Genomic DNA, 14,320 nt, shown 5'->3' with positions numbered 1-14,320 from the left:
AGTAAATGGAAAGAAACTGTTAAGGTCAAGACAGAAATTAATGAAACAGCAACAAGCAAGTAGGCAGGCAAACAAAACTAACACAAAGGATACAGGAAACAAAGAGTTGGTTCTTTGGAAAGACACACAAGATTAGCAAACCCTTAGGCAAACTAAGGGGAAGAGAGTTAAGACCCAAACTAATAAAATCTGAAGTGGAAATGGAGCCGTTACAACAGATACCAGTGAAATTCAGAAAATCATTAGGTCGTCCCTTAAAAACAAATATTCCACTAAATTAGAAAAAGCTAAATAAAAACAGATGAATTTCTCTATGTGCATGACCTACCATGTTAAACAAGACAATTTAAACATGTTTATAACAAGCAGTGAGCCTGAAGCAGTAATTAAAATTCTTCCAATTAACTGGGCCTTGGTGACCACACCTTTAGTCCCAGCACTCGGGAGGCAGAGACAGGCAGGCCTCTGTGAGTTGAAGCCAGCCTAATCTACAGAACGAGTTCCGGGACAGGCTCTAAAGCAATACAGAGAAACCCTGTCTTGAGAAACAAAGGAAACAACAAAGGAAAGGAAGGAAGGAAGAAAGGAAGGAAAGAAAGAAAAGAAAAGAAAGGAAAAAAGAAAGAAAAAGAGAACTTTCCAGGCCCAGGTGATGCTCAAGTGTGACTTCTACCAGACCTTCAAAGAATTACCACCGATACTTCTCAAATTAAAGGAAGGAATCCCTCCAGACTCTTCTTGAAATTACCCTGTTATCAAAAGCATGTAAAAGTGCAACAACAGCAACGAAAAAAGTGAGGAGGAAGGGGAGGGAGGGAGGGAGGAAGGAAGCAGGAAGGAAGGGAGGAAGGAAGGGAAGAAGGAGAGAGGGAGGGAGGGAAGAAGGAAGGAAGCAGGAAGGAAGAGAGGAAGGGAGGAAGGAGGGAGAAAGGAAGGAAGGAAGGAGGGAGGGAAGAAGGAAGGAAGGGAGGAAGGAAGGGAGGAGGGAGGGAGGGAAGAAGGAAGGAAGGGAGGAAGGAAGGGAGGAGGGAGGGAGGGAGGGAAGAAGGAAGGAAGCAGGAAGGAAGCAGGAAGGAAGGAAGGGAGGAAGGAAGGAAGAATTACAGACCCGTTAATTTGATGAACATAGAAAAATTCTCAACAGAATACTTGCAAACTGAATTTAAGAACATCAAAAAGACCATGCACCATGATCGAGCTGGCTTTATTCCAGAGAGTCAGGGATGGTTAAATGTACATATATCAATAAATGTTTTAGATGACATAGATGTATTCAGGGGCAGAAATCACAGTACCATCTCAACTGAAGAAGAAAAGACTTTTGACAAAATCTAACGTGTCTTCATGTTAAAAGTCCTGAAGCAACCCAGAATAGAAGGAACATATCTGAAAATAATAAAAGCTACAAGTGAAAAACCCATTGTCAATATTATATTAGACAGGGGAAAAAACTCAGAGCATTTCTACTAAAATCATGAACAAAACAACGGTATCTACTTTCTCTTCTCTTACTCATATTGCTGCTAGAATTCTTAGCTAGAGCAATAACACAAGAGAAGGAAATTAATACAAATAGGAAAGAAAGAAGGAAATACACTTCAAGATACAGACAATGGTAAGGGCAAAGAAAACTCAATAAATTGAAAAAAAAGCAGTTTAAGGAACGAAAGGAAGTCATCAACAGCTATGTATCTAACAGAGGGTTAGTATTTGAAATGTACAAAGAACTCACGAAACTAAACACCAAGGAAACAACTTAATTTAAAAATAGGCAATGGAACTGAACAGAGAGGTCTTAAAAGAGGAAACACAAATAGCTAAGAAAAATTTTAACAAGTGTTCAGTATCAAAGAAATGCAAATTAGTGGCTATCATCAAGAAAGAAAATAACAACAAAAGCTGGCAAGAGCCCAGGGATGCTGGTCTACTCCTTGAATCCCAGAATTTGGGAGGCAGAGACAGGCAGATCTGTAATGTGAGGTTCCCGCAGCCATTTCACCCCCAAATAAACACACAGACACTATATTAATTATTAAACTGCTGGCAGATGACTAGTGATTCTTATTGGCTAGCTCTGTCTTGATTATTAACCCATTTCTATTAGTCTAAGTATTTCCACGTGGTCTTATCTTACTGTTGGTGGGAGAGTAGATTAGTGCTGTAACTATGGAAAATAGTGGGGAGCTTTCTCAGAAAATTTAAAACAGAACTACAATACAGCCTATTATACCACTCCTGGAACACGCCCAAAAGACTTCATATCCTATGACAGACACACTAGCACATCTGTGTTCATTGCTGCTCTGTTCACAATAGCTAGGAAGCCAAGAGGAACATGCTCTATGTGTTCCCTGTCATGTGTGGATCCCAACTTTGAAATTTTAGATGCCTGTGTTTCATTTGGAGTCTTTGTAGAGATGGAAAAGTTGGAAAGGGTATGGAGAAGGGGAAGCTGTCTTAAGAGCAGATACTAGAACACAGGTGATATGAAAAGTTGAGATGTGAGAATGCTGGAGGGTAAAAGTTTAGTTGGGGATAGAAGAGAGGATGAAGAGGAAGGTGGGGGATGGTTTAACTAAAATTAAGGATGTATGAAAAAGGCCTTATGAAAACTTACTACTCTGTAAGCTAATTAAAAATATAACTAAAAAAATTAAAGTGGTCTGAGCAGATATACCCTCTATGGGTATATAATTCTTCTATTAAGTGAAAAATCTCTGTACCAGTCATAAAAAATAAAAAAATAAAAGTCATCAGTGCCACCTTATGAGCAATTGGTCAGGGAAGTCTCAGGAGGTCCTCAAACATGAACTGTGGCCACTACACTTGGTTGCCCGCCTAGCTGGTTGGCAAGACCCTATCACTGAAGACACAATAGTTTGGTTGCAGGGCACAAGAAATCAAGCTGGAGCTGACCTGGAAACTTCCTCCCTGATGACTAGCTATCATCATCACAGAGGTGCCATCCATATGGGCTGATGGGAAAGAAAAGTCATCAACTGACTTACAACTGGGACATGAATGCTGTAAAACTGGCCTGTTAGGCAAGTGCTCCTAATGGAGCACAAGTGGCATTGCTGTAAGGCAGCAACCACCCACTTTCACGTAGATTTGAAGCCCATTCCACAAAAAGGAACTCATGCCTGGTCAAAAGCTCTGGGCCACAGATGCTAGAAAGGAGCCTACTACAGTTGTTTTACTAAATGGGCACATAGTCAAACATCCTTCTAAATATTTATATTTGTATACATAGATGAGCGCTACTGTTGACCTTCATCAGAGACCCTTCTTTGTGTAGTGGGCAGCCATCAAAGCTTAGACTCATAGATGGTTCAAGTGCCATGAATAAGTACTTATGGTGTGCTCAGCCTTTTAACATCTCAACCCCTTGTAAGTCATGGTGAAAATGGAGGCAGACAGAAAGCAAGAATAGGAGAGTGGTGAAGACAGCTCTAAAATGCTGTCTTCCAGACATGACATAGCCTTTACGCGCATGAAGTCATAGCTATGGTTATCAGCATAAGACCTGAAAAATCCCAAGCCAGTCAACATTCCACCTGGATGAAAAGGGGTTCAAGAGCTTCTACCCCTAGCTGAGGGTCTACTGGCAGTTATGGCTGCAGGGGAAGATGGATCACTTCTTTATTGGGGGATTCCTTGGTGGTGGTGGACGGTCCCACACCCATGAGCATGCAAGAAGCATTAATTGTATCCAGTGAACCAGTTAATGTGTGTGTGTGTGTGTGTGTGTGTGAGAGAGAGAGAGAGAGAGAGAGAGAGAGAGAGAGAGAGAGAGAGAGAGGATGAATCTGGGAGGAGGAAGGAGTGGGTGAAAGGAGGAATTTAGGGTAATTTTTATACATGTATAGAACTATCAAGGAATAAATTTAAAATAGTTTTAAAAGTAAGTAATTTTAATAGAAGTTTCTTGAGTAGACTGATTTGTCATCTCACCAATGGCCTCTTTGCTTGCAGCAACCAAGTGTGATGTGTAAGCGAAACATAGGTCCCTGGCCTGCTGGACCTCTCCTCAGCTCCAGGCAGGCAGATGGTCTGATGACTGTCTGCTTTTGTTTTTAAATCTGAAAGCTAGGAACATGATTTTTTTTTTCAACACTGATAGCATAATTAGATTACTGAGCATTTCTGCGTTCCACTCAGGTTCCAAGATGTGATGATAACATCCTCCCTTGGGAATGATGGATCAATCCTTACTTTGTGACCCCCCCCACCTTTTTTAGGCTTTGAAGAAAGCTATATAATATAAAATTTGAAGCCCTTTGGGCCCTAGCCTTAATTAATTAGGATCAAAAGGGTTCTTCTGTGTGTTGTGCATGCCTGACCACAGGTTGTTGAATGCTGTCATGATGGACACTTCTACCTACACAAAGCAGGGATACAGAGACACAGAAACCAGACATCCCTGAGGTTGGTCCTGCATCGATGCAGCAGTGTCCTGAGAGTTCCCATCCCAGATCAGCCAGAAAGATGGCACCATAGCAGTAGGGATGTTCTCCATGCCTCTGCCAAATGATTTGGAACATCTTGTTCCAAACAGGCACAAATACTGTACACACCCATTTCCATGGTTAAACTCACAGGGGATACCTTGAGATTGACTTGAAAAGACAAACTGCCCCAGGTGGTTTTTGTAAACTAGGTAATGTGCCCCTGGTGAAAGACACACTGCTCTCTACACATGTAAAGAGACTTTCTTGTACAGAGGTGCACGCTGGTCTTTGGGGCTCCTATACCAACTCTAATTAAAAGCAGCCATTCCCAACCCACCAGCCTTCCTTCTTCAGAGCAAAGACTACTGTTCAATGAGGAGAGCCTTCTCCTCTTTTCTGGGCTGAGATTGGCCCAACCTGCATTTAAGGTGGAAGTCCTATTTCCTTACATGCTCTGTACCCACGGGCTTCCCATGCTCTGCCATGACCTGGTTTCTCCTCTATCATTTCAACTCCACTCCATGAGACAAGCCAGGCCCCCTCCTGCCTACTCCTTAGTCTAGGAGCCCTCCTAACCCCCCTTGAGCTTCTCCTGCAAGGCCAGGCACGGATCCAACCCTCCACTATCCCAAATCCATCTTTTCCTCTGCTGACTTCCGATTGCATCTATAATTAGCCCTCTACAATTCACAAGACCGCTTAATTATATGCTGGCAGGTCCCGGTCCAGCATTTTATTCTGGTCTCCTGAGTAGATACTGAACCCCAGTGAAGCAGAAACCAGACTTGACACATTTTTATTGTACCCACAGAGCACACAGCAGGGCCATTCATTAAGCCTGTGTGTATACTAGACACGTCACTCTGTATATGCTACCGATCGTGCCCACAGCATGATGATGAGGGAATCCTCATGTCTAATTTTCCAAGGAGGAAAACAAAGGTGACACAGAGCAGGTGAGGACTGAGATCCCCAAAGGCTTTGTTCAAACTTTTTTTGACGGTTATAAGAATGCAGGAGTAGGAAAGCAGATCCCTGGACCTTCCTCACCTTGTTACGAGGGAGCTGAGCAAAGGCCAGTGCCAGTTTTTAAAACATGGATCAAGTGATACACGGAACTGTAAGTTTCACAATCCAGCTTGCTAGCGCCCGACACTGAGTCGTATGCCTGTTTTGCTGACATGGAACTCTACTCGATGCTCAATAAAACCATTGCTGAGTGAACAAATGAAACGTAGTCAGCAGACGTACCTCCTGTGCCCACTGAGTATAATGAAGTGCTTGCGTGATGAGAAAAATATGGTGAAAGGCGTTCTAGTTTGCTTGAATCAGCTTCACAGGCTGCACGGCCCAGTCTTCCTTTCTGTATCTGCAGATTCCACTCCCACATATCTGCCACTCAGGAACCCTAAGTCTTCCCCGCTCAGGTTACTTTCTTGGTGATGAGTGAGGCCCATGATGGCTGACACCAATGTCTTTACTCAGTATGTGCTAACTGCTGATCAAGATTCTCGGAACACCCAGGTGTGGTGGTGCATGCCTTTAAATGCAGCACTCAGGATGCAGAGGTAGGTGGGTGTCTTAAGAGTTTGAGGCTAGCCTAGTCTACGTAAGAGGGTTCCAGGTCAGCCAGAGCTGCAGAGTAAGACACACACCCTCTGGTGTCTCTGTGTCTGTCTGTCTACCTACTGAAAGACCCACAGCGCATGGATCTTCACGCTCTGACTCAGGAAAGGCGACACCCCAAATCACTCAGGAGAAGTGGTCTTGATGCAAACTGCATGAGGGCTTTTTATTCCAAGTGCACTGGGGTCCACAGTCATATGCCATGCAGGCCCAGAGGACTGAGGACCCTGAGTGCAGAATAGAGACAGCTTTTATAAGGTTTACAACAAAGCCAGAGCATCGCAAACCAATCATCCCAAAGCATCAAGAGCCCATGCAGGGCAGGCCAATCAATTTAAACCATTTTATAGTTTTTAGACCAATCATTTTAAGTCATCCAAGCCCGCACTTTATAGACCAATCTGTTTTCTATAGCCCAGGAGGTCTGCATTTGCACGGGTCTCCTAGTTGAGGTGACAACGGGCACTTAGAATAGGTCACTGGGGCGGGGGTTTCACAAGCAGTTTATGAAGTCAGATAAGCAGTTATCTTATGAGGCCAGGATCACATACTCAAGGTCCTGTCATAAACAGCAAGGAGTGTGACCTTTTGCCTATTTACTGCCAGAGGACAGGGTCTGGAATTCAAGGTGTTTAGGGCTTTTCTAAACTTCTAGCTTCCTGTGGTCATTGGAGAGTTAGGCTGTGTTTCCCATCCTTTCACTATTATCTATCTATCAATCATCTATCATCTGTCACTGTTCCAGCCATATCAGCCACCTTTACTTGGTTTGGGGACATACCACTTGCTGTAATTTAAAAAGTGGCATGAGAGAGGAACACACCGTGTGACAGAGCTTGGGTGGAGGAGTTTTTTATTGGGGGAAATGAGTGGGAAAGGGAGGGGGAAGAGGGGAGCAGACTTCTGGGGACAGAGAGGAGAGGCAGAGATGGGGGGAGAAATAGAGCAGAGATAAGGAAATCGAGGAAGAGAGAGAAGAGAGAGAGGAGAGAGAGGAGAGAGGGAGAGAGAGAGAGAGAGAGAGAGAGAGAGAGAGAGAGAGAGAGAGAGAGAGGGAGGTGGGCAGGGCCCTTTTAAAAGGGGACATAGTGAATGTGCACAGGTGGTGCTCCTAGTGGCTACAGCTGAGGACGTATCCTGTCAGAACCCCAAGAACAGGCCGGTACAGATGCCTGAATACTAACACCACCTGTCCAGGCTGGTTTTGTGTCAACTTGACACAAGCTACAGAGGAAGGAGCCTCAGTTCAGGAAATGCCTCCGGATCAGTGCAGGAGGGCCCAGCCCATGGTGGGTGGTGGCATCTTTGGGCTGCTGGTCCTGGATTCTATAAGAAGGTGGGCTGAGTGGGGCCAGGGGAAGCAAGCCAGTAAGCAGCTCCCCTCCATGGCCTCTGCACCAGCTCCTGCCTCTGGGATCCTGCTCCTTTTGAGTTCCTGTCCTGACTTCCTTCAGTGGTGAACAGCATTGCTGAAGTGTAAGCTGGATAAACTCGTTTGTCCCCCCGACTTGCTTTTTGGTCATGATGTTTTGTTGAAGCAACAGAAACCATCACTAAGATACCACCGAGTCTCTAACTTTCTTCTGGAACCTTCTTCTGCCAGATCTTCCCATAGACCAGTTTCAACATTGCCTCTTTGGAAAAGTTTCATGGGTACTGAAGATGAAGTCTGCTACTGTCTTCTGGGTTTTATTTTCAGCTTCCTATCTGTGTTCTCCTTATCCAGACCTCAGTATGTGGTGGGGTAGCTGGACCGCTCACAGGCTCTCACAGAACAGAAACTCCCTCAGCCTCTCACCACACTGACTCCTGGGAGCTTGGTGCTTGTGTCCACACAAAGAGGGGCCCAGTGGAAACTGCACAGAGAAGACCTTTGCCCCCCCCCCCAGAGACTCCTAACCTCCAGCTCCGGGAGCCAGCTATTTGAAGACTACTGTAGTGTAGCGGATGAAGCCAAAAGCACTCACTGACTTCCCTCTGTGACCAACTGGACAGCTGGAATTGAAAAGCTCTCCCACAAAAGCAGTTTTCTAGATGAAAGCGAGAGAAAGTAGCCAAATTATCTATTTTCCTTCCTTTGAGGTAAGTTGGCAGCTTCTGTTGCTGCCAGTCCAGCTGTGTTGGAAAACAAACAAACAGGAAACAGGACTGAAGGGAGAGGTTAAGCTACAAGGATGTGATCAAATAACTGTGAGATAGCCCAGGCCTTCACTAATGGGACCACAGGATGCTCAGTGCTCCCTGTGTCCTGATGGGAAGCGGGCTCCTGGTCAAAGAGATAAGACAAGACAGGGCAGTGTGGGTCCTGTGCCTCCTTTAGATTAAAGGGACATCCTGGCGTGGGGGCTGGAGAGCTGGCTCAGCAGTTAAAAGCACTGGTGCTCTTGCAGAAGACCCAGATTCAGTTACCAGCACCCACACGGCAGCTCACCACCATCCGTAACTCCGGTTCCAGGGGATGCAGCAGGCACAGATGTGATGTACACATAGACAAGCAGGCAAAACACTCTCACATAAAATAGATCTAAGAAAAACTGTCAAATTAGATCTAATTGTTGGATTAAAGAATAGCAAGGAATGCAGTTCGGTGGCAGGAGTCAGGGACTAAAGATGAAGCCAATCAAACCAAGTGAGACTGCTCCTTCACACTCTTGATACTGCTTCTGCTTTCATTTGTGAGCCATGTGAGTGCTTGCTGTGGTTTTCAGAAAGCCAAACCCAGACCTAGAACCGTTCTTGCATGGAGGCTTTTAGCTCAATGGCCACTTCGCCTGGTTTGGTGTGGACACTGGAGAAGGTTACAGCTGGGCAGGTGACTCTGTCCTCCTGGCTTCACACACTACAGGACTGGGGACAGGCGCATTCTGTAGGTGGACTTCTTTTGAGTTGTCCATAAAATCTCTGTGCTGAGGGTGACAAAAATTGACCTTTCCTGTGTGCTCAGTGACCCAGTAAATGATGATTTCCAAAACCACAGGACCACGGGAAGGCCCTGAGTGATGTAAGCATGTGTGTCAGATTCCTGATGACTCAGCTCATTTTTGGCGGAAGTGAGGGGGGAAAAATAAATAAACACCCGTTGTACAAATTCTAATAGGTCTTAATAATAAAACCCAGAGTCAGATATTGGGGTGGCAGGGGGATAGCGGGGTTTGGAGTGGGGTGGGGAGTGGGGGGGGGATCAGAGAAACAAAGCAGCCAGCTACTAGCTCTTCTACCTCAGACTGAAGGGTCAATCGTGTCCTCAGATTGCCTCCTCAGACTGCTTCCGATTGACTGCTGCCTTGGACTGACTGCCAGGACTGAGTTCCTGTCTCCTCGCATCTCTCTGCCCAACCTTATCTCTTCCGTCTCTACCTCCTTAGAGCTGGGATTAAAGAGGTGTGACTCCAAGTCACCTTTGTGAGAGCTCTGTTTCTCTTTTAGACAGGTTCAGTTTCATGTAGCCCAGAGTGACCTTGAACTCACAGAGATCTATCTGCCTCAGTCTCTGGAGTGCTGGGATTAAAGGTGTGTGCCACCACCACCTGGCCACTATGGCTAACTAGTGTGGCTAGCTCTGCACTCTGATTTTCAGGCACGCTTTATTTGTTAGATCATAAACAAAATGTCACCACAAACACCCATCTGTGGGAATATGGTTAAAGGAATATGTGAGTGTGGTGCATGAATAGAAAAGAATTCCACAGGGCCACTACAATGGATGTGACATCTGGTAGTGTCCCTTGAAAGTGAGTATACATCCCATGGTCTAGCAACTCCACTCCTCTGTATATACCCCAGGAATATGTACTAACCATTCACAAAAAAAAAAACAAAACAAAACAAAACAAAAACACATCCAACATTGTCCACAGGAGCTACATTCAAAATAGACCCAAACTGGAAACTTTTGGTCACCAATGGTAGATGGGGTAGATGAAATTCAGTTCCTGTATTTGTTTTTGTTTTTTTTCCTCTTTGCTCTTTGAGGGCCCACTACCCAGCTCCTAAATAAATACACAAAGACTTATTCTTACTTATGAATGCCCAGCCTTGGCTTGGCTTGTTTCTAGCCAGCATTTCATAAATTATCCCATCTACCTTATGCCTCTACCTTTATTCTATTTGTCTTTTTTCCTTCTTACTCTGTGGCTGGCTGGCCCCTGGCACCCTCCTCTCTTCTCTCTCTCTCTCTCTCTCTCTCTCTCTCTGTCTGTCTATTTATTCTCCAACCCTGCCTACCCCTCTCCTGCCCAGCTTTGGCCATTCAGCTCTTTATTAGACCAATCAGGTGCTTTAGACAGGCAAAGAATCACAGCTTCACAGAGTTAAACAAATGTAACCTAAAAGAATGCAACACATCTTTGTATCATTAACGATACATAAAAGAATGTAACACACCTTTAATATGCCACAAGTTCCTTTCATATATAACATAACACCATATAGCCATGAGGGTGGATTAGCATTACACACACAGCGTGGGTGATGCTCACAAGCAGTGACAAGTGAAAGAAGAGACAAAGCAGTGTGCTTCACAGGTTTCACCCAGGCCCAGCCAATCTCAGGCAGTAACAAGTTCAGAGGGTGCTTATCTTGGAAAGGGCTAGGGTTACGAAGGGACAAGGGGTGTGTGTGGTTGGGGGGGGGTTGTGGGTACTAGGAAGGGTTGTAGCTCTGTGTGTGCTTGTGAAAATTCATATGCAAAACATGTATGATTTGCACACTGTTCAGTGTATTTTATACCAAAGAAATAACAGAGACAGACAGACAGAAAGAGTAAGTGAAAGACAGGAATGCAGGCAGAGAGACTAAAGAGATAAATCTATATTCTAGGTGCACATTGGCATGGAAAGGCATGCAGGCCCCATCAGGGAGGGGCAAGCTCATTGATGTTAAGTACCTTCAATTTCTGTAGCCCTGTAAATGGTGAGTTCTCGGTAGCCATGCATGGAGAAAGTCATAAGCCAATGGTTCTTACAAATGTTGTAATACTTACCTCTGGACAGAGTTTGTGTTTGTCTTACTATCTCTATATTTCTCTGTATTCATATGTACTTTTACATGGTATATATACCCACCCAGGAAACAGTTTTGTATTTTAAAACCTCTTGATTAAATAGAGAATAAAATTTTGCTTTAGCAGGTGCCTTGGCTCACGCCTGTAGTCTCAGCCACTCGGGGGCAGAGGCAGGAGGACTTGAGATGAGCCTGGCAAAGCATTAAGTCTAAAGTATACCAAGGCCTGATGCACTTGGGCACTGAATACATTTCCCAGTCACCCCAGCTTCTGAGCATGCCCAGCTCTGGTTCTCAACAGAGCCGCCGCCATCTTTCTCATCCAGAGAGGACACAGGCGCACGGTAAATTCTGACACAGAGGCTGATCTCCCTGCTGCAGCCAGGAGTCTGAATTTCCCACCTCATAGCGTCAGATTTCTCACTCTGACTCCTCCTGACTTTGCCCCATGAAGCTTCTAACCTGCCATCTTTCTAGGAGTCTCTTTCCTTAGAGTCACAAAGCAGGTAGGTTCCCTTATTAAATAAAATACCCCCCCCCACCATTCTCCTTTCTTCTTTTACTGTAGTTTCCCCGCCCCGTGCTACCTACCAGCTCAGCACTCTCCATAGCTTAGCAGAGAATTTCCCATCTCTCCCTCAATTCTTTCTCACACCAGCAGCCTCTTCTATATGTTCACATACTCGGAATTCTTTCAATGAGGATGCGTTTCTTTCATCTGAAATCAAAGCCTAAGCTTAAAATGTAAATAACTCTGGGTGGTTTAGCACATGGCCTTCATATTCACACTACCGTGTAAATGTCTAATATCTAAGGAGGAGGACAGAAGGGGTAAAGAGAGGCATCTTGCTGATGGTGCTGGTTTCCTCTCTGTTCTTGAGCCCCCGGGGCCTGCTCTCCTGATCACAAGCCACCCAGAAGCAGAGGCAGCCATGTTGTCCTGACCAGCTGTATATCTGTTCCAGATCCAGGATTACAATAATTTGGGATAGGGTCAAACAAGTCAGGGTCCCAGATGGCAGAAACACTGCACTAACTTAAGACTCTTAACTCTTTCCCCGGGGGCAGGAAAGGTTGGAGACGGAGGAGGGTGAGGCTTTCCAGGCTCAGGACTGAAGCTCAACCCAAAGCTGGTCATGGCTTTAATTTTTGTAAATCAAAGCCTTCAGTTTTCTTCACTCTCTTAGCTGAAGACATGTTTCCCAGGATGCATGGGGGGAAAACAATAAACAAAAGGTACCAAATTAGAGATTGTATGACATTGTGCTATCACTTAACCCCTCTGTAAGCAGGCACCCACTCCCCCCATTTCCCAAGCCCCCACCTCCCGATGCTGTCTTCACAATATCATCCCAACCTTGGGAAACATTTGTCTAATTATCATCACACATGATGGGACTGTTGCCAGCTGCTTTTTATTTTAACAGCAGATTCTTTCCAGGGTGTTTGTTGTTTTGTTTTGTTTTGTTTTTTCACGGGTGAGGAGCCGAGAGAGGAACATATGTCTGTTTTTGCTCTTCCACAGAACTGATCAGATTTCCTTTTATAATCACAATTAAACTTCCAGACTGGATCATACGAATATTTCACATTAAGAGGATCTGAATGCATGTGGACTTGGGCAATCTCACAAAATCTGCCAAGTGTGGAGGTGAAACACTGAACCACAAGACTGAGCTAAATATTTCAGAGACACGTCAAGTACCCAGGGGCCAGAGGAGCTGGAGATGAAGGGGTCTCTGCATCCTGAGCCTGGGGACTTGTGGAGCCCCAAGAACATCTACTGCAATCCCTCTAGGCTCCTGAGAGATGGGCCTTTGCCCATTTCCTCTCTCACTGCAGTGAGAGGACCAGCCTTTAACAGTGGGCAGATAATACTGGTTGAATGAAGAACAACCCTTTGTAACTGCCTCCTACAGTGATCGGGATGGGACATACTTCATAGACTCTGTGGAAAGCAGGACTGTGAAACATCAAAACTAGTCAGATCAGCTGTCTTAGTTAGGGTTTCTGTAGTTGTGAAGAGACACCATGACCACGGCAATTCTTATAAAGGAAAATATTTAATTGGGAGTGGCTTACAGTTTCAGAGATTTAGTCCATTATCATCATGGCAGGAGACATGGTGCTGGAGGAGCTAAGAGTTCTACATCTTGGTCGGAAGGCAGCAGAAGTAAACAGTACCACACTGGGCACATGTAGGGAGCCGTCCCTGCATTCTCCATTACAAGATGGTGCCTGCATCCGGCAGGCACCGAATGGTAAACAAGCTAGTGCGCAGGCGCTGGGTAACTTTCCATCCCTTGGGCTCTGCCTCTCCCGTGGCGTCATATGGGCCGATGGGCTGCAGCCAATCAGGAGGTGACACGTCCGAGGCGAAGGTTGTAAACCTATATAAGGGTTGGGTTTTGGATGTTTGGCGTCTCCGCTCTGTAAGCTTATGCTCTCCCTCTCAAGATGCATTAAAGCTTTACTGCAGAAGGATCCTGAGTGTGCTGTGTCGTTCTTGCTGACGAGACGGTAGCGTGGGACAGGCACAGCTTGAGCATATGAGACACCAAAGCCCACCCCCACAATGACACTCCCCCTCACAGGACCACACCCCCTAATAGTGCCACTCCCTGTGGGCCAAGCATTGAAACACAAGTGTATGGGGCCATCCCCACTCAAACCACCACACCAGCTCTAGCTCTAGAAGTGCTCATCACTGATATGTGCCTGGAGGGCGGGCCGGGACTTAAAAATGTCCTGGCATGGGTCACACAGCATCACTACTATACAGAGTAGCAGGGCTCCTGAGGCATCTTCTGATACCCAGTAGTTCAGGGCCACTGGCTGGATGTGTGAGGCTGTGCTAATGGGAATCTGAGGGGGGATAAATGACCACAAAGATGCTCCTCCTTGCTGTCTCTCATTAGAGAAGAAACAGGCAGGGCTGGAGAGATGGCTCAGTGCTTAAGTACACTGACTGCTCTTCCAGAGGACCTGGGTTCAATTCCCAGCACCCACATGGCTGCTCACAACTGTCTGTAACTCCAAGATCTGACACCCTCACACAGACATACATGCAGGCAAAACACCAATGCACTTAAAATAAAGATAAATAAATTACCTTTAAACAGAGAGGGCTTCTAGGGGATAATAATGTAATAAGACAAAATGAAAACCAGCACATTGGAATGGTACAAAACAAACAGTAGGAAAGGAGCCCAAGAAAGGCAACAAGAAACAGATGCAGCTGG

This window comes from Phodopus roborovskii, unplaced genomic scaffold (assembly GCF_943737965.1).
Source record: "Phodopus roborovskii unplaced genomic scaffold, PHOROB, whole genome shotgun sequence".
In the NCBI taxonomy this organism is placed as follows: Eukaryota; Metazoa; Chordata; class Mammalia; order Rodentia; family Cricetidae; genus Phodopus; species Phodopus roborovskii.
The sequence above is the reverse complement of the archived record's forward strand: the minus strand, read 5'-3'. Positions refer to the sequence as shown.